Here is a 25916-nt window from a genome sequence, read left to right on the forward strand (position 1 = left end):
ATATGGGTGGCTGCTTCATCAGCCTGATCCCAAAATGTAATACACACACACACACACACACACACACACACACACACACACAAAACTCTAGGGTGAGGACTCACTCAGGGAAGAAGTGTGGAATAACTCTTCATTCAGATTCATCTCTTTGTGGAATTGTCACTGTGAGAGAAGAAGATAAATATAAAGGAGCGCAAAAAGTTCAGAACCCTCACTCTTCACTGAGCAAAAGCAGTATAAATCAAAATACTCTGCCATATCCCAAACTAACCACTATCATATACATCTTTGATTCTCACAGCCATATTTTAAAAGAATTGCAAGATAAGCCTGGAAACACCTTCCAAGAAATTGAAATATAAAACTTACCAAGTTATGAGAACAAAAGTTAACCTTTCTGTGCTCTCACAATGACACAGTACAACAGAAACGATTAAGCCTTAGACCACACAATCAGATCTTAAATGCTAGTGTGCAAAAGAACTGGGAGATGGGTGGGACATTCAGATTCTCAAGCCTCACATTCAAGTTGTCTAATTAAGTAACTGTGGAATAGTAATTGCCTTGTGTTTTATTTACTTTATTTTTAAAAAATTTTTAAAGATTTTATTTATTTATTTGACAGAGAAACAGCAAGAGAGGGAACACAAGCAAGGGGAGTAGAAGAGGGAGAAGCAGGCTCCTGATGAGCAGGGAGCCCGACACAGGGCTGGATCCCAGGACCCTAGGATTAGGACCCGAGCTGAAGGCAGATACCTAACGACTGACCCACCCACACACCCCAGTAACTGCATTTTAAATAAATATATAAGTATTTATTTATAAATAAATAAATAAATATACCTGGTGACTCGTAGGCAGTTGTTTAAAGCTTTTGCTACAGAACCTGTAGTCCTTGGACCAGCAGCATCAGCCTCACCTGTGATCCTTGTTAGAAATATAGTATCTTGGGACCCTCCCTAGACCTAAAAAATCAGAATCTACATTTTTTTTAAGAGTTTATTTATTTATTTGACAGAGATCACGAGTAGGCAGAGAAGCAGGCAGAGAGAGAGGGGGGAAGCAGGCTCCCTGCTGAGCAGAGAGCCCGATGCGGGGCTCGATCCCAGGACCCTGGGATCATGACCTGAGCCGAAGGCAGAGGCTTAACCCACTGAGCCACCCAGGCACCCCCAGAATCTACATTTTAAGAAAATTCCCAGATGATTCTGATGCCTTTTATAGTTTGAAAAGTGCTACTTCAAATACACTCTACACTTTGAGAAACATCGGCTATTCAAACCAGCTAGTGACGGTGATCCTTCTGACTCTTTGTGGTTATTTTTCCCTAGAAGATTCTAACTGGGCAGTAGCACAATATAAAAACAACAACAAGCAACGTTTAGCATTTGTTAAGCACACGCAGCATGCCAAGCCCACACTGTATGGTTCCCGTGATACTTTTATTTCACCGTTGTAATAACTGGGAAGCATCGCGGGCTACAACAGAGAGCACACACTTGGGGACTGGACAGGCCTGGGTTTGAATCTCCATTTTTGTTTTTTACCTGCTAAGAACTTAACCTTGGCATGCCATGTGGTGTCTCTAATCATTACTATAGCTCCTTCGGAAAGAATGTCTCCATCGTAGAATTTGGTGAGAAGTGAGAGAAAGAACACCCATGAGTGACTTAGTGCATGGTAGTGGTTAATTCTCTCATTTTTGGACCTAAATAAAATGTACATACATGGCCCGTTTCCCTGCTCTCCATGCAATGCTGATTTGTTTATAATTCTATTTACTCTTTTAATAATTCATTGCAAATATAAATATATTTATTTTCATTATAATGCATTTTTTGCACATGTTCTGGGTGTACTTTTTTTCTCATTCAATCAAAGAACATTCTGCCATTCTGTCATGACTTTAGTGTTAAAGAGAATGATGGTCACTTGACAAAATAATTCTGAGAACACAGCACTGTGACTGGACTGTAATAATATTATACAGCACTAACTCAGCCAGTGTTCCCATTTTCAGAAATGCACCTTCCAAACTAAACAGGGTAAGAGTCTCTCTTCTTCAGTGAACTTGCTGCTGCAAGGAGTCATAAGTGGAAAAGACCGTGACAGAACCGTACTCGTATCTTTAGGCTATGAATGCTGTTAAGAACTTGAATCTGAATCAGTTCATAAAGAACCATGTAAATAATTAAATTATTTCCTAGTGTGGCTATGAAATTTGTATGACCACCTGCCCTTGTTCTTGCAGGAAAACAAGTTATATTTCTTACAATCTGGGGCTTTGTCCATACATCTGTTGTTGAAACTATTTGTTTCAGTTAAGACAAAGACTGTAACTTACATGTTTTTCTGCAGCAAGTAACACCCAGCCTGGTACAGAAAAGGTTCTCAAGAGGTATTTGTTGAACTGCACTAAACAGGAGGACAGGCTGTAGGAATTGAGATTTCCTGACCCAAAAAAGAAAAATATGACATTAAAAGTATGATTTCTCTCTACTGCAGCTTTACATCATATAGATGCATTTCAACTATAAATATTGAAGGATTATTCTTCAGTTCTACTAAGGATAAAATGATTTATCATTACACGTAGAAGGATTTTCATGAATTAAATAAGCACCTCCCGACCAAAACATATGAGACAATAGGACACATAAAGAGATCAGAGAACCTTGTTTTAGGGTTAAAAATAACACATATATACATATACATGTACACATATGTAACGATGGTTTAGGCACAGTGTAATATTTTCTGGAGAAAAATGAAATGACTGATTTCATTTTAAATAATAATAATATGCCTGCTGAAATAATTTGGAAAATTAAATATATAAAATGATATAGAATCACCCCCCCCCATAGTTATGCCACCAGAGACAGCCACTGGACTAAGTTCTATCTTCATTGTGTCTAGTTACACACTGTGAAATTCCAAATTCTATTTATGGCCCCATTCCTTTTTGTCTTCGTTACTGCTTTGTCTTACTGATGATATGATCTCTGCCATTGTTTATGACATATGGTATTTGTTTATTGTAAATTTGAAAATTAGTGATCCATGGGCCATACTTAAAGTATATATGTATTGTTTTTAATGCAAAATATTTTAAATATCAGTACTCTTTTTTTTTGTCTCAGTAAATTTTTGTAAATTTTACCTATAAATTTAGCATATCTTTAATCTTATTTTCAGTGACTAGTACTATAGTTGATAACATATTAAGGTGCACAGATTTTCAGAGGCAAAAATGATTTAACTTTAATTCAGCATTTCCTACACCATAATTTAATTCATTCATCCATTTAAAAATACTTATTCATTGCTGACCATCTAAGCTAGTAGAAATACATAAAAATGCATTTAAAAAAGCAAGCATAGATTCTACCTTTCTGGTGCTTACATTCCGAAAAGGTATACAGTCATTAATATTTAAGTACTCAGTTCCTTATAATATTTTTAATAATGGTTGTAAAGAAGAAAGAGAATAAGGAAGCCTTGTAACAGTGACCTAGGCTTGTTTCGGGTTAGGGTTGATAGAGAAATCAAGGAAGCTCCTTGAAGCAATGTTCAGTTGAGCTTGGAAGGGTAAGTAGAGGATCTTTAGATTAATAAGGGATAGACAAATCACAGTAAGGAACTTCTTGTGTATGTGCAAAGGTCCTGATGTCGGAAAAAAAACAAGTCCCAATCAAGGAACCGAATGAAGATCAGGATAATGGGAAAAGGGAAAGTATGTAGAAATCGTGGTTGAAGGAGAGGAGGTCTGAGGCAGATTATGTGAGAGCAGGGAGGACATAAACAACATAAAGCAGTTGAAGGATTTTATGTGGGAGACTTACATGTTATATCAGATTTTCCTCTTCCTTTGCTTATTCTAGTTGCTTTGAGAGGGGGAATTTCATGTCTGCTTCCATGACAAACTAATTATCAATAGAAGTCCCTCCTGGTTCAGGGGAACAAACTGCCTGATAACTTACTTAATTTTAAGATGTGTCTGAGCTTATGAGAAAGAGACTTTCTCCAGTGCTGACAATAATAAATGCAAAAATACAAATAAATACAAATCTATAAGAGAAAATTAAACCCCAAGCCCTAATTGGCCTTGAAGACATGGGCCATTCCCTAGGGGTCCTGAAACTGACTTTTAGAGGTTTATGGTCCATTTAACCAAGCAAGGTAGGAAATTATCAGAATCCCCTTTATAAAGCTAGGACACTTTAAGGGTGAACTAGGAAAAAAAAATACTACTCAGGGGTACATTTGAGGTATACTCATCTCCCTTGGCTCTGGATCTGGGGGTTCAGAAAGAAAATTCTCCCTATAAGAGTTGCTACGATACTCAAGTATATGACTGACATTCATACTGACAGGTTTTTCGAGGGGCTCTGTCTGGCCCTCATCTGGGATGTGGGCTATGGGCTGTGGTCAGTCTAGAAAAGAATATGTTGTGTAGTTGGGATCTACTTGCCAAAAATGTAGGCTACTGTGACCTAGAAAAACAAAAAGTTAGGGCCAAGTGCAGACACACTGTGAGATTTGTCTGTACGTGAGGCTTGGGAGGTAGGGTTAACTACCTAAAAAACCAAATTGAAATTTGGGTTGTAATTCTCTCATGGCCCACTAAAAGCATTCACATGTCCTCTCTGGAAAATCACACCCAAACTTAAGGCAGAAAAATGCTACTTCAGGCAACATTCCATGGAATTTGAAATGTAATGAAAAAAAATTGCTAAAAACCTGGAGAAATGAGTCAGCACAAACAATAAGCTGAAGAATCAGAAAAATAAGTACTGCAGATTTTGGAATTATCAGATGCAAAGGTTAAAATATCTACGTTTCATATGTTTTAAAAAGTGAAACAAAAGTAACAAAGGAGCAAGACCTCCAATGCAAGCAAATAAATAACACTTGCTTAATCTACTAAAAAAACTCCACAAAAAAAGATTCGTAAATTAATATAAGCAATGTTGAAAACTCAAAATCATTCTTTTAAAATAATTTAAAAAAAAAAAAGATTCCCATGTCTATTTAACTATATTCAACATTTTACTGGAAGTATTACCCTGCACAATAAGAAAAGAAAAACACACACAAATCTACAGTTCTTAGAAAGGAAATAGCAAAACTGTTATTTGCAAGTAATCTGCTTGTCATTATAGTAAGCCCAAATGAATCTACAGACAAAATATTTGAATTATAACAAGAGTTTAGAAAGTTTGTTTATTGCAAAGTCAGCATAAAAATCAATTGCCATCCGGGCTCTCTGCTAAGCGGGGAGCCTGCTTCCCCTTCTCTCTCTCTGCCTGCTGCTCTGCCTACTTGTGATCTCTGTCTGTCAAAATAAATAAATAAATAAATAAAAATTAAAAAATCAATTGCCATCTATATTATCAAAAACCAGGAAATGAAACTCAAAAATGCCATTTACAATTGCATAACAAAAGTGAAAGATTATAAAAGAATAAATTAATGAAAGATATGTGAGACCTTTAACTAAAATTAATGTAATTTTACCAATATATTTAAAAAGTACTGTTTTGGGGTAGGTAAACCCACTATAGTAAAATTGTCAATTTTTCTCAAATTGATCTATAGATTTGAAAAAATGGCAAATCAAACTTTCCCTATCATATGTCAAAGAATTTGACAAGCTTATTCTAGATTTATGGAGTGGAAAAGAGCTAAGAAAATTCAAGACAGGAAGAAGAATGATCAGGTAAAATTTTTAACAGTAATTAAAATAGTGTTGGCGCAGAATTGATCAAAGGGACAGAGAGAAACCAGAGACAGAATCCAACATGAAAACCTGAGGTGACCAGCAAAGAAAATGAGTGAGAAAATATTAAAAAAAGTGTCAGAACAATTTTTTTTTAAATTGAAGTGTAGTTAACATACAATATGATATTAGTTTCAGGTGTACAACATGGTGATTCAACATTTATATACATAACAAAGCTATCACCATAATAAACCTAGCTATAATCTATCACTATACAAAATTGTTTGAATATTATTAGCTATATGATGTACATTACATCCCTGTGTCTTACTTATTTTTTAACTGGAATTTTGTACCTTTTAATCTCCTTACCATATTACTTTCTTTCTTTCTTTCTTTCTTTTTTTTTTTAATTTACGAGAGAGAGAATGAGAGAGAGAGCATGAGAACGGGGCAGGTCAGAGGGAGAAGCAGACTCCCCACTGAGCAGGGAGCCTGATTTGGGACTCTATCCCCGGACTCCAGGATCCTGACTGGAGCCCGAAGGCAGTCCTTTAACCAACTGAGCCCCCCGGGCGCCCTCCTTACCATATTTCACACCTTTACCTACCTCCCACCCTCCGGCAACCACTAGATTGTTCCCTGTTATCTTTGAATCTGTTTCTGTTTCTTTTTGGTGGTTGTTTCATTTTTTAAATTCCACATATAAGTGAAATCAAATGGTATTATTAATAACAAATTTATTATAAAGTTTTATAAATTAACTATGGAAGAAAAAATTAAAATATATTCCTAATATTATTTGCAAAACATTAGTTTCAGCTTAATCAAAGACAAACATAAAAAGGTAATTTTTTTAAACTTTTAGAATAAAATATAGAATAGTTTTGTTCAAGTTTGAATATTATAGGATTTCTAAACACGCAAAAGGGCATAGAGAAAATTGACAATAATAAAATTATGAATGTCTGCTAATTAAATTACAGTGTTTAAAGACCATAAAGAAAATCCATTTAATGGGAGAAGGCATTTGCAACATATTAACTGACATATTATTTCCTCTTAGCAACAAATCTACCCTTTGTTGCCCTGTGTTCTGATACTGTAGCCGGACCCTAGAAACATTTCTTTTTTGCAGCTGGAACAAGATTAAACCTTGTTTGTCTATGGCTCCGGAGGGACACTATAGGAGGGAGTGGATTCTTTTCTTGGTTCTAGTGTGCTTTTCTCTTCCTGCTGTTGCAGTACTTGGCTGATAACGCAAGACACTCATTTGCGCTGACCTGCCGATGAATTTCAGTGGTTCCCCAGTGGTTCTCAGAGAGTTTTAGTGGTGCCTCTAAAAACGCCTTTTCAGTGGTTAGCACCAACACTGTGCCTGGATGTTTCCTGCCTCCCAGCCAAATTTCACTGCCGTTTGGTGGACTAAAGCTACCTTCTGAAAAAAGTCTGACTCTCAGCCTTGGTAGGGGGTGGAGGACATCTGTTCCTTCTGTAGGTATTTCTTTGGATGCGCAGTCTTATCCCTAGAGGTAGTGGCTGCTTCTAAAATCCCCCATTCTGGAATTCTTTAGCATTCTCTTTATTCCTTAGTACTTAATGTCCTGTTGTTATTTAATAATTATTTGTATTAAATTAACTCTTCTCAATTTACTGTGTCATTTCTATCTCCTGACTGAATCCTGAGATAAAGATTGAATCTCCTTTTGCAATCAGTGTCCTATAACATTTTTCAAGAACTACCTGACCTACCTCCACTTCTGTATTCATTTATATTCTAATTCCCTCTAATCAAAAGCTAACCTAGAATTTTGTTTGAGTAGTATCTGTTTTCTTTTACCTTTAAGTGATCAAGTTTTGTGACCTTTCACACAGACTATGACAATTTATCCTGACCTTTGGTGGCTGGTAAATTACCTTTGAAGAGTCATTCAGGAAGGCAGAATCCAGTTTTCACTGAATACGATTTTAGATCAGAAAGCCTCATGTTCTCTTTGAAGAGTGAAAATAAATAGTAAAAGATAAATTTTAAAAAGCCAATATGTTTCGACAAATGATATATTCGTGTGCCATGGAGAATAAATGACTTCAATAATCATAAATGAATGCTGCTGGAATCACAGTATTTTTTTCCAAATCAGACTTTATTCTATGAGATAAGTAAACTACTCGTCATCCATTGATTTTTGCCTTCATTTTCCGTGTGTTTCTACTCATTGAAAATGAAATCCCCCCGCTTCTTTTACCTACATGATTAATGGCACATGCTAATCAAGTGTCTCTTTCTGCATAGTTCATTGCAAATGTGAGAAATATTGTCAGCAACTAAATGAACCTTTTGGAGTTGACTGATTTCTCCCACTTTTCATGATTTTACCCAGCATCTGAGTGGCATTTTCTTTTTTTTTTTTTTAAAGTAAAAGAAGAGAAGTGTCTCCAAGATCCTGGTTTCTGACCCCTCCTAAAGCAGAAAGTACACAATTGAAATAAAGTTGTTTCTGGAATATATCTGATAAAACCTTTGCCTTTTTAAGGCCTTATCAAAATATATTTAAAAAGCAATTCAGTTGTTTCTCTTATTATTGTTGCTCCACTTTCTGATTGAGCCAAATGTGAATAAGCTGTATTTTAAACAACCAACTCTTAAACTCACCAGAAAAAAATGGTTCCGTGGCAGCCCAGTATTTAGAAAAACCTGGATCTTCAAGACTAGGGAAGCACTCTTGTGCTTGCCCTAAAACTTTGGACCAGTTGGGCCTCAGTAACTCCAATTGTAAAATGGAGATAATGATATCCAAATTAGAATTATGGGAGGGACTGAATTAGGTGATGCAAGTAAACTACAGAGTTCAGTTCTTTTTTTTTTTTTTTTTAAAGATTTTATTTATTTATTTGAGAGAGAGAGAGAATGAGAGAGAGAAAGCATGAGAAGAGAGAAGTTAGCCGGAGAAGAGGCTCCCAGGGACCCTGCATGTGGGACTCGATCCCGGGACTCCAGGATCATGACCTGAGCCAAAGGCAGTTGCTTAACCAACTGAGCCACCCAGGCGCCCCAGAGTTCAGTTCTAATCACAAAATAGGTAACTTCCCTTTTCTACTGTAGCCCCAGCATGCACAGAGCCACAATTTGAAAATTACTCCAAAATCGCATAGAAAGGCCCAGGCCTAGGCAAGGTCCATCTTGGGAACTTTGACCAGCATGACGTTTTGAGCATGCCCTGCCCAGCTGTTCATCAATAGTTAGTGGTAAATTATTGATCTCCTTGCATATATGAGCTCTGAAATAAGGGACTGATGAAATGGATGAAAACATAGATCACTTTTAAATCTCACACATTTCCCTAGAATTATTGGGAGAAACATAGGTTGATGAATCTTCGAATACTAAGCGCACTCCTGTAATCATCACAAAGACCGGGAACAAACATTATGAGGACCCCAGAAGGCCCCATTTGCTCCCTTCCAGTCACTACTTCTTACCCTCATTCTAAGGAAACCATTATCCTGGATTTTTAGTGTCAGACATTAGAAAATAGAATTAATTATATATATTACATAGAATGGTTACCAAAATCAAATGAGATATCACAGATAACATATTTGTATATTCCTTATTGCAAAGGAAACATATTTGTGTGTATATATGTATGTGTGTGTGTATCTGTATGTGTGTAAAATAAAATAGATAACCAACACATAGTATGAAGATAGAACCTCCATTATACATAAAGAAACCTGGTTTAACCCAGAACTCAACAAAACAGTTTGCATGACATAATTTGAGAAGCACAGAACCAAGCTGTAGGTTTCCCTCCCCTATTTTATTTATTTTATTTCCAAACCTCTCCTCTTCCTTAGTTCTCTTGTTCTCGCCCCAAGATGTGTCCTCTGTGACCCTATTCCTCTCCCTAGACCCCTTCCAATGATGCCCTGGTCTTTCATTCTTAACTAGAAATTAAGGTGCTTGGTATCAATAAAATATTTACTGGGACTCTTCAAGAACGACCCTACTCAAATATATATTTAATTTAAAAGACAATGCTTGAAGATACAAAGAACCTTAAAGATCCAACATAGTGAAGTTCTAATGAAGAAAAGATAGGAAGTCGTTTTGGGGATTGAGAGGTCTTTTTATCTTCCCCATAGACCTACTGGCTAGGATTATAAACATAGGCTTCTGCAAATGCGCAATTCTTACTTACCCTGGCACAGTTCAAGAATGCAGGTGAGAGCAGAAACCCACTTAGTCCTGAGCACTTCCTTTTTACTACTAGATATGTTAGTTTTTACCATCCACGCTCTTTCCCCCTCACCCATAGATCAAATCCCAGGGCTCTCAAGACAGTAAGTACACCCAGTTTCAGCACAGCCTCTCTGACAAGTGAGGACCACTTAATCTAAACATTAACTTTCTTTTCTCTTTTGAGCAAGGTATTTATTTAAAATGTCACACCCTCCTAAAAAATCTAATTTTTATGAGAAACAATGTTTATTCCAAAATGACAGCATATCCTTCAATAGGCACAAATTTTAGCAGTCTTGTAGACTATGAATTTAAATTACATGATAAGATAGAATACAATGTATAGACATTTCTATGTATTTGGCTTCTTTTTTTTTTTTTACTTTAATATTCTTCTATTATGATTGCATGATAACATCAAATGTTGAAATGTTACTTATTGGAAATGGCAGATAATCACAAGGAAAGCTGTAGGAGTTGGCAAAATTCCTGAATATGAATAACAATGCTTGCTATTTATAAAGCACCTTTCTTCTCAAAAACCCTAATAGCTTTAATGGTGTTATTTTACTATATATATGACTCTCTTTGTAGTAAGTAGTGGGCAATACTACCTATTCATTTGTTGAATTAGACTGTAGAAGGGAGACAAGTTCGGCACCCCAAAATCCAAGGGTGAATAACATACATAGTATTAGAATTCAGGTGTTAGAATTGACTCTCACCCTTTTGCTAGGTTGAATGTGTCTCATTTCATTCACTGACAGTTAAACTTTAACTCCATTTCTGCATCTAGAGATGGTATATTAACCAAAAAGGTGTTATTATTTTAATGCCATGTATAATATTGTAATAAAAGAACACAATTTTGCTTTTCAATGTAAATTTTTTTCTTAAGTCTTCAGGCTAGAGAGACAATCAAACACTGATATAAAAATACCATGTGTTTCTTTCCTGAAAAAGAAACTTGTATGACATACTTGTGTGACAAATAAAGGAAGGGAGCCTCCTTTGATGATAAAAATAAGTGAGTGACATTCGGTATTTCAGAGGAAACCGTATGGAATTATTCTAAAGAAGAGGAATCTCAAGAAGATTGAAAAAGGAAGAATATTTAGAGGTTTTTATTCTACCACATCGTGACATATTTAGTATAGATGTGATCAGTGGGACACTGGTACCTGTTAAACAACAGTCTCTTGTGGGAAGGAAAAGAGGTGATTTGTAGCATTTGTCAGTTTCTGTGTTGTAAAGATTCCCCTCGTGGCCAATTTCATGTTGTCAACAAGTCACTGACGAGAATTGAAAGAGGTACGTAGGCCAGCCTGAACTGACATCTGCACGTCATTGGATGTTGCATGTCGTGCCTTATTTCTATTACTATTTGTGGTGGCCACCACAATGTACTTAGAAGACCTTCAACTACAGGGATGGCAGTTGACCAGCAGCCATGCTCCAGAGCCATCACGCTTGTGCCAAGGACAGTGGCTCCCAGCCAATGGCAGGACGGCAGGGATGTTAAGGCAGGTCCATTCCTGGAAGACTTGGAATGCCTGTGACCACAAACTGGCTCAAATACTTCCCAATGGCTTTGCCAAACCTTTCTAAGACTCCTCGGCAGTCTGGGACACTTCTGCCTTATCCCTGTTTCCTCTCTCCCTCATTCAAGGACAGACCTCCATGGAGATCGACGGCTGTCCCAGCCTTTTCCATTTTCTCTCACAGGTGTGTCCCCTAATAAATTCCTTGTGTGCTTAAGTCCATCTTACTGTCTGCCTCTTAAAGGACTGGGACGAACATTCCATTTCAGGAGCATCACTACGTAACAGGAATTACTGCTACTTCATCTGTATCACTTGAGCCAATTGAAGGCTATCTGCAGCTGCAATGGAAACTTCTCATGAGCGCCTACAGCTTCCTAATGCAAGCACTCCCTCTGTGCTCAGGCAACCTGGGAGAAGCCTGGACGTGTAGAAGTCTTAATGGCTCCCAGGTGTGATTGTCAAGCAATGAAGGTGTTAATGTGATGGATAAATGTTCCAGTTTTCTTACCTCCCCATGGGACTATTCTAAGTTATATCTCACAAAGGCACACAGAAGGTCACCTACAGTCCATGCAGTAAAATACCAATTAACCCACTCTTTCCTGGCAATCTTCCCTTCCCTGTTCCCACTCGGATATGATGGCTTCTTGGGCTCACCTTCCAGATAAACTACTTGTACCTAAATTCATGTCTTTGGTTTTACGTTTCGTGAAAACTAAAAATAAGGCTCAATGTTAAAATCAATTGAGATACATTTTATTTTTATTTTTTTTAATTTTTTAAAAGATTTTATTTATTTGAGAGAAAGTGAGCAAGAAAGACAGCACACAAGCAGGGGCAGAGGGAGAGGGAGAAGCAGACTCTCCGCTGAGCAGGGAGCCTGATGCGGGACTCGATCCCAGGACTCTGAGATCATGATCTGAGCGGAAGGCAGTTGCTTAACAAGCTGAGCCACCCAGGCATCTAAAATTTCAAGATTTTTAAAAAGCCATATGAATAGGGACACCTGGGTGGCTCAGTCAGTTAAGTGTCTCAGTCTTGATTTTGGCTCAGGTCATGAATTCAGGTTCATGAGATTGAGCGCCACATCAGACTCTGCTCTGAGAGCAGAGCCTATTTAAGGTTCTTTCTCTCTCTCTTCCTTCCTCGCTCGCTCCCTCCCTCCCCAACCCGTCACTAAAAATACAAAAAAAAAAAAAAAGTTATGTGGACAAAATAAATACACTTCGTGCATACAGAAGTGGACTTTGAGTTTGTGATCAGTGATTAGAGATTCTGGACAAAGAACCTAATGGATTTAAACTTGTACAAATTGAAAGAATAAATGCCATTTCTTGGATGCCATCTAGTTTTCAATAACAACTTCTGGATCCTCCCCTTATACTTATACTCAAGAGAATTCCACAGCTTGTGGCCTATCAAGTCCAATAAGAGAATAGGTAAGTCAAAATGGCATGAGTTGCCTCACATGGTCTATTTATGTGAAGGAATCAAGAGACAAAGAGGGTTTCATTCTCCTTTCTCAGACATGAAACTTCTAATGTTTTAAGAACAGAGGCTAGTGGGGGAATTCTTGTTCTTAAATAAAATGTTGCTAACTGGGGTGCCTGGGTGGCTCAGTGGGTTAAAGCCTCTGCCTTCGGCTCAGGTCATGATCTCAGGGTCCTGGGACCGAGCCCCGCATCGGGCTCTCTGCTCAGTGGGGAGCCTGCTTCCCCCTCTCTCTCTGCCTGACTCTCTGCCTACTTGTGATCTCTCTGTCAAATAAATAAATATAAATAAATAAAAAAATCTTTAAAAACAATGTTGCTAACTTAAAAAAGAGACATTTGAAGACTAAATTTTCTTATAAAAACTTGAAGTGCATTCAACTTTACCTTACTTTCAAATTGTATTTGCTGTATCTGTTTTCTCACCCTCTCTATTTTTTCAATGGTTTCCTTGCTGTTGGTAATTTGTAACCCTTCAGTTGTCACTTAAAATTGTTGCCACTGCAAACTTTCCTCCTCATTTTCTTGATCCAGTGTCCCTTATCTTTCTTTTCTCTACCCCTCCTTACTCTTTATAAGACTTAGCTTGAATATGACCATCTCAGAGAAAATGTCGTTCCTTGAACATGTACACAGATTTAAGAATATGTGTTTAAAGACACTTGCATAGGGGTGCCTGGGTGGCTCAGTGGGTTAAAGCCTCTGCCTTTGGCTCAGGTCATGATCTCAGGGTCCTGGGATCAAGCCCCGCATCGGGCTCTCTGCTCAGCAGGGAGCCTGCTTCCCCCTCTCTCTCTGCCTGCCTCTCTGCCTACTTGTGATCTCTCTCTCTGTCAAATAAATAAATAAAATCTTTAAAAAGAAAATAAATAAAGACACTTGCATAAATCATTATCTTTGATAATATTTACATTATATAATTATTATTTGTTTCATTGTCTATCCCTCTACTCAGGAATCTGGCAGAAGACTTGGCCACATGTACTTTCAATTCCAATGTCTAGCATAGTGCCAGGTATATCTAAGGGACTAATATATGTTTCACAAGTAGATGCAAGTTCCTATTTTTTATAACCTCTATTCCTCTTCCTATTACATCTTCCCATCCTCTTCTGCTCCTCATGCCAGCAAGGCTTGTGATGAAAAAATATAACTGGCATCACAAGGCCAGTTTCACTGTATCTCGTGGACCCTGGAATTTCCTTAACCACATCTTTCTTAAACTCTGAATGGAAATGTAAGAAAGAAGAATATGAAAAAAGCGAAAAGGACATGGAGGAAGCATTGACTAATGCAAATTTGCCAATCTGAGGGATTTGTATTCAGTTATTGTTGGAGAAGTAGATACTGTACCTCATTTTAGTCTCAAAAAAACCCTTAGAGGTAAGGAGGGTAGACACTATGATTCCATATTAGAGAATGGTAAAGAATGAGAATACTGAGGTATAGAATAAGAGTGTCACCTAGTATGTTCTATTCTTTCCTTTCCCACCTTTACATATTCCTTCTGGCAATTTCTTCCAATTTAAAGGTCAGGAATTATTATTATTATTTTTTAAGCTCAAGTCCCCTTTGAATGACAGACTCCATGCTGTCTCCTTGTTTTTTTGCTTTTGTTTTATCTTTTTTTTTTTTTTAAGATTTCACTTATTTATTTGACAGATCACAAGTAGGCAGAGAGGCAGGCAGAGAGAAAGGGGGAAGCAGGCTCCCTACTGAACAGAGAGCCCGATGACTGGCTCCATCCCAGGACCCCGAGACCATGACCTGAGCCGAAGGCAGAGGCTTAACCCACTGAGACACCCAGGTGCCCCTTCCTTTTTGTTGTTGTCTCTATTAGCTGACTTCACTGAAAATCAAATCCAGTGACAACTCAGCCAGAATAAATGAGTAACCCAGTAGGTAATGTTACACAGCTTCTTTTGTAAAAGGTATTCAAGGCAGACTTGACATCCATCTATCAAGCTTGGTTACTGCTAATAAAATCAGGCATCCCCCAGTACAGGTAGATGGGCTGGCTGACCCTGTATCTCAAATGATTCATGGCAATTTGTGGTTCCTCATAATAATTAGAAGTCTCGCAGGAGGAAAAAGCTAAATACCTTCCTCCAACTGATGGATGCTGTCAGGAAACATGACTTATATACCCATATTTCTCTGTGCCCCTCTAACCAAGTACCTTGAACAGCTCATTTTGGAAGGTGGAATGTAGTTTCCAAATGGCAATATAGGTAAGTTAGAGGGAAGCTAGGAAGATGCTGGGAATGCTTTGAATTCACATCTGCCCTTGAGTCTGTCTGTGGAACCATGCCCACTTGTCTATCAACAGAGCCTAGGGAAAGACATATAACCTTCAAGGTACCTCTGGGCTGGGTGGGGAGGAATAACAAAATCTGAGAAGATGCAATAAATACACTTTTTCCCATACCTCCCACTAGATACAACTAAAGAAAAATCTTGGGTATTATATATATGAAAAACATAAGGTAGAGAGAAGAAATTGGATTGGTTAGGGGTCTTGAGGCACAAAGAGTGATAAAGTATTGAGTTTTCTGAGTTTTCTTTTGCTTAATATATTCTAGACTTGGAACTAAAGAAACTGACAACCCAGAAATGCCAATGGATAGAATATCCCCAACAAACATTGTCATTCCCTGTCAAAGAACCAGAAAAATTACAATCTGGGAGGACAGAAAACTTTGGACAATACTGCTCTACTTAAGCCAAATACCACAGAAAAAAATTGCGACCCTCACCCCCAACCCCTCAAGATAAGACCGAGTGGGTAGTCTAGACTTCCACCCTTCCCAGCATGATTTCAGAGAGGCCAGAATAGAGAGCCGGGAATTCCATCACCCACCAGGGGATAACTTCTCCTTGTGAAGTCCATAAAGACCAAATAGAAAACCTGCATTTCTACATACATCCGGCAGTAACAAAACGCTACTTAAAGCCCCAGCTTGGGTGGTATCAGGGGAGGTCTAATGGAAAATCAGGATATTCACCACCACCCAGTGATAACCAGGTTTGTTTCTCATGATGTCAGTGGAAGCCTCATAGGGAAGAGTAAAAAGACACTCCTATTCTTCCCAACCAGAGAAGTGTTATTGGAGACATAATGGGAGACATGAACACCCAGTCAGGAATGACGAAACCTCTCACCTACTTGAGTGTCAATGAAGTAGAGTTAGGAACCTGAACATCTATTCTCACCTGGCAGTGACAGGTGACATATTTCCCCCACACCCTTCTACTTAGAGGAAATAGGGTAAAATAGCAGCTTAACACTCAAAATGTCCAGGTTTTAATAGAAAACAAAAAACACTCACACCAAGAGCTAAGAAGATCTCAAACTGATAGAGAAAAAAACAATTAATAGATGCTAATTTCAAGATGACAGAAATGTTAGAATTGGTTGCCAAAATTTTAATGTAGTCATAAACATTTTTCAGTTACAAATTTCAAACACTTAAATAAAAAATAGAACATTTCAGCAAAGACATAAAAAAAGTGGAAAATTTGAAATAGAAAAATACAATAACCAAAATTAAAAAGCAAATGAACCGATTAGCAGAATGGAGGGACAGAGAGAAAGAAGAATTAGAATGATAGAGGGAAAAAAAAAAAAAAAAACAACCTGAACAACAAAGAGAAAATAGACTAAAAAACAAAAATGAACAATCAGGGAACTATGGGACTATGACAAAAGTCTAACATTCATGTCACTGGAGTTTAACAAGTAAAGGAGAAAGAGAAAAAAGTACTTGGAGAGGGGTGCTTGGATGGCTCAGTGGTTTAAAGCCTCTGCCTTCAGCTCAGGTCATGATCTCAGGGTCCTGGGATCAAGCTCTGCATAGGGCTCTCTGCTCAGCGGGGAGCCTGTTTCCCTTCCTCTCTCTCTGCCTACTTGTGATCTCTGTCGAATAAATAAATAAAATCTTTAAAAAAAAAAAAAAGTACTTGGATAAGTGATGACTTCCTAAATTTGACAAAATATATGAAACTACAACTCCAAACAGGATCAACCCAAAAAATTCCCACACAAAAACACATCATAGTCAAACTTATGAAAATTAGAAAGAAAGAAAAAGAAATCTTGAAAGCAGAAAAATAAAAACACCTTACCTAGGTGTGAAAAATTATTTGAATAAGGGTAGATTTTTGTCAGAAACCATGAAGGCCAGAAGGAAGTAGCACAACATTTTTCAGGTGCTGAAAGAAACAAATTATTAATCCAGAATCCCATATACAGAGAAATTACTCTTTAATAATTACTCTTTAATGGTCTATAGGTCTACCCTAAAAGATTGGTTAGAAGGATTTCTCTAAACAGAGAAAAAAAAAAGGAACTTTGCTTGAAACATAAAAAATGAATAAACTATACACTAAGCAAAATGTTGGTAAGTAAATGGGTTTGTTTCTCCCATTTTCTAGTAATGTTTTCCTTTAAAGTAAAAAGTAATAGTATCACTGCATATAGTGATTCTAAATATATATAGAAGAAATATTTAAGGAGATTATAAATAGGGAGGGTAAGAGACCATAATCCTCCATATTAACAGACTAAAGAAAAAATCACATGATCATATCTATGCAGTAAAAAATGTGACAAAAATCCAGCTATCGTTATGGTAGAAACTTCCAGAAATTCCAAAAATAGGAATAAGAGAGGCCTGTCCTCAACTTGAAAAATAGTATATATAAATATAGTATATATAAAAATCCTATAGCTAACATTATTCTTAATAGTTAAAGATTGAATGCTTTCTCCCCTAAAATTGGAAGCAAGGCAAATATATCCCTCACCGCTCTTAGTGATGGAAAATCTAGCCAGTTCATTAAGGCAAAAAGAGAAAGGGAAGGTGGGGGGGAGGGAAGGAAGGAAGGAAGGAATGAAGGGGAAGGGAAGAGAAAGGAAAGGAAAGGAAAAAGGAAAGGAAGGAAGGAAAAGAGAAAGGAAGGAAAAACAGCTTAGAAAGGAATAAATAAAACTTTCACTATTTGCTGTGATGTGACATCCTGTGTAGAACATAGCTGAGAATAAAAAAACAGAAGTAAGTGAATCCAGCCAGGCTACAGGACACAAGCTAAATAGACAATTTTTTTTTATTTAATTTTATTTTTTCAGTGTTCCAAGATTTATTGTTTATGCCCCACACCCAGTACTCCATGCAATATGTGTCCTCAATATCCACCACCAGGCTCACCCATCCCCTCACCCCTCTACTTCCAAACCCTTAGTTTGTTTCTCAGAGTCCACAGTCTCTCATGCTTCATCTCCCCCCTCTGATTTCCCTCAATTCACTTTTCCCTTCCTTCTCCTAATGTCCTCCATGTTATTGCTTACGCTCCACAAGTAAGTGAAACCATATGATAATTGACTCTCTCTGCTTGACTTACTTCACTCAGCATAATCCCCTCCAGACCTATCCATGTTGATACAAAATTTGGGAGTTCATACTTTCTGATGGCTGAGTAATATTCCGTTGTGTATATGGGCCACATCTTTATCCATTTGTCTGTTGAAGGGCATCTTGGTTCTTTCCACAGTTTGGTGACTGTGGCCATTGCAGCTACGAACATTGGAGAACAGATGGCCCTTCTTTTCACTACATCTGTATCTTTGGGGTAAATACCCAGTAGTGCAATTGCAGGGTCATAGCGTAGCTCTATTTTTAATTTCTTAAGGAATCTCCACAGTTTTCCAAAGTGGCTGCACCAACTTGCATTCCCACCAACAGTGAAAGAGGATTCCCTTTCTCCACATCCTCTCCAACACATGTTGTTTACTGTCCTTAACAAGACAGTAATTTTTGTAAACAAATTTTGGCCATTCTAACTGGTAAAATTTTGGCCATTCTAACTGGTGTATGGTGGTATCTCAATGTGGTTTTGATTTGAATCTCCCTGATGGCTAATGATGATGATTTTTTCATGTGTCTGCTAGCCATTTGTATTTCTTCTTTGGAGAAGTATCTGTTCATGTCTTCTGCCCATTTTTTGATGTGATTATCTGTTTTGTGTGTGTTGAGTTTGAGGCGTTCTTTATAGATCTTGGATATCAGCCCTGTATCTGTAGTGTCATTTGCGAATATCTTCTCCCATTCCATGGGTTGCCTCTTTGTTTTGTTGACTGTTTCCTTTGCTGTGCAGAAGCTTTTGATCTTGATGAAGTCCCCAAAGTTCATTTTCGCTTTTGTTTCCTTTGCCTTTGGAGACATACCTTGAAAGAATTTGCTGTGGCCGATGTCAAAGAGGTTACTGCCTATGTTCTCCTCTAGGATTTTGATAGATGACTGCCTCAAGTTGAGGTCTTTTATCCATTTTGAGTTTATCTTTGTGTATGGTGTAAGAGAACAGTCGAGTTTCATTCTTCTATACACAGCTGTCCAATTTTCACCAAATTTTTTAAATACCACTTACAATCATTCAAGAGAAAATGAAATAGGGGTACATCTAACGAAACAGGTAAGCAGAAACTGCAAAAATCTGGTGAAAGAAATTAAAGAAAATCTCAGTAAATGGAGAGACATACTGAATTCATGGGTTGGAAAATTCCACATAGACAAATGTGAATTCCTGTAAATTGATATGCAAGTTTACAGTAACTCCTATCGAAATCTCAGAAAGGAAAAAAAAATGGCATAGGACAGTAAAGGAACTAGAACAGCTAAAAGAATTTTGAAAAAAATAAAGTGGAGGCATCGGGCTCTCTGCTCTGCAGGGAGCCTGCTTCCCTTCCACTCTCTCTGCCTGCCTCTCTGCCTACTTGTGATCTCTGTCTGTCAAATAAATAAATAAAATTTAAAAAAAATAATAAAGTTCAGGAATCCCCTTTCCTGATTTTAAGATTTATACCTATGGCAATGAAGACTGTGTGGAACAAAATAGAGAACTCCAAAGTAGGCTCATGAATATGCCCAAAAGATACTTGACAAAATTGCAAAAGCAGTGCAGTGAAGGAAAGAAGCCCTTACCAAAGGTAAATACTATAGGCCAAACATAAATAAATAAAGAAGCCTTGATCTAAGTCTCACACCTTGTACAAAAAAAAAAAAAAAAATCACCAAAATGAATCATGTTCATAAAGTGTAGAACAGAAAACTACCTATAGAACAATGGGAGGGTATAATAAATATTTTTAATTGCATCTTTAGTCTTGGATTATACAAGTTTGCTATACTTATGCCCAAGTCAGAACTACATAAAGAATATTTAATTCAGACAGTAAATATTATGCAACAAATAAAAAACTTAGAATAATTAAGATAAGTTACACAATGTTATATAACATTGATTCAAGATTTATTTAGAATTTGGAAATCAGTGATTTGGACAATTGAGAATTTCTTTTGAATTCTGCATGGCAATAAATGTTTGTTTGTTTGTTTTATTATGTTATGTTAGTCACCATACAGTATATCATTAGTTTTTGATGTAGTGTTCCCTGATTCATTGTTTGTGTATAACACCCAGTGCTCCTCGCAATAACTGCTCTCCTTAATACCCATCGCCAGGCTCTGACAGTGTGTTGCCTGCCCAGGTACAGAAACTAGGAGTAAGTGGTATTTTGGGTTCTTTTTTTTAAATATCAGTGATCAATATATTAAACATAAAACAAAATTACTTTATTTTTTCTAAGTCTGAGGTAGGAGGCTTTAGTTAGAATTGAAGTGCTCACATGAACATATTGTCTCTGACTTGTGGAAATTTGTTTCATTATCATTAAGAATTACCTGCTTTAAAAAAGGGAGTGAGGGAGGGGTGCCTGGGTAGCTTAGTCAGTTAAGCGGCTGCCCTTTGCTCAGGTCATGATTCCAGGATCTTGAGTTTGAGCCCTGCCTCAAGCTCCCTGCTCAGCTAGGAATCTGCTTCTCCCTCTGCCCATCCCCTTGCTCCTGCTCCTGCGCTCTCTGTCTCTCTCAAATAAATGAAGCCTTTAAAAAAAAGGGGGGTGGTGGGAAGTGAGGGAGATACATCCTTAAAAATACATCATGCAGGGGTACCTGGATGGCTCAGTGTGTTAAAGCCTCTGCCTTCGGCTCAGGTCATGATCCCGGGGTCCTGGGATCGAGCCGCGTGTTGGGCTCTCTGCTCAGCGGGGAGCCTGCTTCCTCCTCTCTCTCTCTGCCTGTCTCTCCCCCTACTTGAGATCTCTGTCTGTCAAATAAATAAATAAAATATTTAAAAAAAATACATCATGCATTTTCCCATTGCATTATATCAACTTTCCTCTCCCTTGGCAGAAACAGGTTCTTTTTCTTCACTTTAAAGTCATGCAAACTTTTTGAAAGGGACATATGAGATAGGAAAAATATTTAAAATCTTATCCTTCTTATTTTATATCCTACAGAAGAAATATCCAGTAACAATATGTGAGCCATAAATATAGTCAATGTATGTAATTTTAAATTTTCTAGTAGCTATATTAGAAAAAATTAAAATTTATTAAATTAATAATACATTTTATTTAGCCCAATATATTCAGATTTATTGTTTCAACATAAAAATATTAGTGAGGCACTTTGCATTCTTTTCCTATACTAAGTCTTTGAAATCTGATGTGTATTTTACACTTGCAATGCATTCAATTCAGACTAGCCACATTTCAGCTGCCCACGAGCCACTGCCTAGTGGCTCTCATATTGGACAGTACAGCTTAGAGAATAAACAGCAAATGTTTTCTTTATTCAAAAAGATTTCATGCACTGATTATGACCACCCTATTTCCTTAGCATGTCTAAAATATTTATATATTTACGCTGCTAGATTAATCTATAGATTAAAATGGACTTTTTAATGGTAATATAAAATTTCATATTCAAGGTTGGTTTATTTCCTCATCAGGTTTTTATTCCTTTTTGTGAACTAAAAATTGTCTGTAATTGAAAATCAAGAACAAACTGCAACATTATTCAATAGTTCTGTAGTAGGGATGTAATAATAGATCACATTAATCAAAAAGAAAAAGATGTGCTTCAAAAAAAAAAAAGAAAGAAAAAGATATGCTCCTGAACATCTTTTGTACTTGCATTTTTTTATTGAAATATAGTTAACACACAGTATTAGTTCAAGTGTACAACATAATGATTTGACAGGTTTATATGTTATGTTATGCTTAACCACAATGTACCACCATCTGTCACCATATAACACTATTACAATATAATTGACTATATTCTCTATGTTGTACCTTTCATTCCCATGACTTATTCATTACATAACTGGAAGCCAGTACCTCCCATTCCCCTTCACCCATTTTACCCATCTTTCCAACACCTTCTCTGGTAATCACTAGTTTGCTCTCTGTATTGATGGGTCTGTTTCTACTCTTTGTTTGCTTATGTATGTGTTTTGTTTTTTAAATTTCATGTATAAGTGAAATCATGTAGTATTTGTCTTTCTCTGTTTGAGTTATTCCACTTAGCATAGTACCCTCAGGTCCATCCATGTTGTTGCAAATTGCAAGATCTCATCATTTTTTATGGCTAAGCAATACTCCATTATATATATGTATATATGTATATATGTGTGTACACACACACACACACACACACAATCTTTTTCCATTCTCTATTGATGAACACATGGGTTGCTTCTATATCTTGGCTATTTTGAAGAATGCTGCAATAAATGTAAGGGTACATGTATCCTTTCAAATTAGTGTTTTTTGGTTTTTGGGGGTATATACTCTGTAGTGGAGTTACTGAATCATATAGTATTTCTGTTTATAACTTTTTGAGAACCCTCAGTACAGTGTTCCACACTAGCAATACCAATTTACATTTCCACCAATGGTGTCCAAGGGTTCTTTTTCCTCCTTATCTTTGCCAACACTTGTTATTTCTTGTCTTTTTGATACTAGTCATTCTGACAGGGATAAGGTAATATGTCATTGTGGTTTTGATTTGCATTCCCTGATGGTTAGTAATGTTAAGCATCTTTGCAAGTGTCCCTGGCCACCTGTAAGTCTTCTTTGGGAAAAGGTACATTTAGGCCATCTTCCAATTTTTTAATCAGATTTTTTTGGTGTTGAGTTGAATAAATTCTTTATATATTTAAATATTAATCCCCTGTCAGATATATCCTTTGCAAATATTTTCTCCCATTCAGCTGGTTGTCTTTTCATTTTGTTGATGGTTTCCTGTGCTATGCAAAACTTCTTTCTTTCTTTCTCCTACTAACTCCTACTAACCTTGGGTATTTCTCTTGCTGTCTTTCCTTGTTTATGCTTGGCTTTCCTTCTCTTTATTTTTTGTGTATCTATTATAGTTTTTTTTTTGTTTTGCAGGTACCATGTGGAATGATGAGGTTCATATATAATGGGTTTTTTGTTTTGATTTGTTTTATTTTGTTTTTGACAGAGAGAGAGAGAGAGGGAGGGGCAGAGGGAGAAGCAGACTCCCTGCCAAGCAGGGAGACCGATGCAGGGCTCCATCCCAGGACCCTGGGATCATGACTTGAGCTGAAAGCACATGTTTAACCGACTGAGCCACCCAGGCACCCCCATATATGCTGTTCTAAATATATAGCAGTCTATATTAAGTTGATGGTCACTTAAGTTTGAACACATTCTAAAATAACTTCATTTCACTTAGGCCCTCAAGGTTTTACATACATATTGTCATAGTTTTACATATTTTTCTTTTTATAAATCCCCTTAACTACTTTTTTTTGATACAATTGATTTTACTACTTTCGGCTTTTAACCTTCACACTAGCTTTATAAGTGATTGCTCTACTATCTTTATTATCCGTTTGTTCTTAATCATGATTTTTTTTCCTTTTGTAATTTTCTTCTAATTATGACTTTTTCTTTTCTACTTAAAGAAATCCCTATAAGATTTCTTGTAAATCAAGTTTAGTGGTGACAAACTCCTTTACCATTAGTCTGGGAAACTCTTTATCTCTCCTTCAATTCTCAATAATAATCTTGTCAGAAGGAGTATTCTTGGTTGTAAGTGTTTTCCTTCAGAAGTTTGAATATATCATGGCACTTCCCTCTGGCCAGCAAAATTTTTGCTGAAAAATTAGCTGATGGGCTTTTCCTTTTACATAACTAGTTGCTTTTCTCTTGCTGCTTTTAAAGTTCTCTCTGTAGCTTTAATCTTTGACATTTTAATTATTATGTGTTTTGTTGTGGACTTGTTTGGGTCCATCTTATTTGGAACTCTATGCTACTTGAACCTGGATGTATGCATGTATGTATGTATGCATTTTGCGATTCATGATGGATACCTCCCATTATCCTGGCTCCCAGATGGCTGATCTATTCTTCTGCAGCCTTTAATCTACTGCTGATTCCCTCTAGTATATTTTTAGTATACTTTAGTTATTGAATTCTCCCAATCTGATTTTTTAAAAAGATTTTATTTATTTATTTGACAGATAGACATCACAAGTAGGCAGAGAGACAGGCAGAGAGAGAGGAGGAAACAGGCTCCCTGCTGAGCAGAGAGCCGATGCGGGACTCGATCCCAGGACCCTGGGATCATGACCTGAGCCAAAGGCAGAGGCTTTAACCCACTGAGCCACCCAGGTGCCCCTTCCAATCTGATTTTTTAAATACATTCTCTTTCTTGAAGTTCTTACTGAATTTATCACTCTTCTCTCCAGGCTGGTGAACACTTTCATGGCTGTTACTTTGAACTCTTTATCATGTAGATTGCTTATTTTTGTTTCACTTAGTTCTTTTTCTAGGGTTTTTGTCTTGTTCTTTCCTTTAGAACATATTCTTCTTTCTCCTCATTTTGCTTGACTTTCTGTACTTATATTATGAATTAGGTAGAATAGCTGCTTCTCCTAAACTTGAAGGGATGATCTTGTGTATGGATCACCTGTGCAGACAGTATGCGACTTGTTACTCTGGCTGGCTGGAGCTGTGGCTGTCAGGGGCTGGGGATCCCTGGGTACTCTGTACTGGGGACATCCTGGTGGGATGGCTGGAGCTGAAGTGGGTGCAGGCCAGGGCAGTCCTCCGTGTCTCTGGCCAGACAGTTATAGCTGAATGTGGTGCAAGCCAGAAAGTCCTCAAGCTCTCTACACAGAAGTTGTCCTGAGAGGACAACTAAATCTGAGATGGGTTCAAGCCAAGATATCCTGGGGTACTCCTCACAGGAAATACCCTGGTGGTGTGGCTATAGCCATGGCACAGGGGACAATAGTTCCCAGGGTGCTCTGTGCAGAGGGCACCATGGCAATGTGGCTGGAGCCAAAGCAGTGTGGGCTCAGAGTGTCCTGGAGTGCCTTGCACCTGACACCTTGGTGAGATGGCTGGACCCGTGATTAGTGCTGATCACGAGCCTCCCAATGCGTGCCATACTGAGGCTGCCTTAACGGGATAGCTAGGGATGGTATGAGCTAGGGACTCCAGGTTCCCTGAGGTGGTAGGCCCAATAGGATACCTGGGCCCTGCTCCTGTCCATGCTGGAGGACATGGTGAAGGGGAGTGCAAACCATGGTATTTGTCAGTTGCTCTGAACTAGAGAGTTTTAGCAGTTCCCCTGACATTTGGTGAAGTTCTAAGTTTGGATGCTTTATATTTTAGTTGCTCTTTAAAATTGGAGCTTTTTTCCTGTGCTCTCGGGCATCTGGAGCCCAGGGCTCACTGAAGTGGCAGGCCAGCTGTGGCGTCTGGACACTGTTCCCATCCATACTGTCAAGGTAGAGGTGTAACATAAACGGTAGCTCTTGCCAGCCCCTCCAACCTGGAGAGAATTCCAGCAGCTCTCCCATCCCCCATTTGGAAGGGTTCTAATGTTGGTTCCTTTATATTCTAGTTGTCCTTTAAAACCACAGTTTTTCTCTGTCTCCCCAGGGCAGATAAATATGCTCACAGTCCTTCAGTACTATCTCTCCCACTGCAGTCTGACTCAGGGATTGGTGGGGAGTGCCTTCATACCATGTTTCTATCC

Source organism: Martes martes (assembly GCF_963455335.1).
Source record: "Martes martes genome assembly, chromosome: 1".
Classification (NCBI taxonomy): domain Eukaryota; kingdom Metazoa; phylum Chordata; class Mammalia; order Carnivora; family Mustelidae; genus Martes; species Martes martes.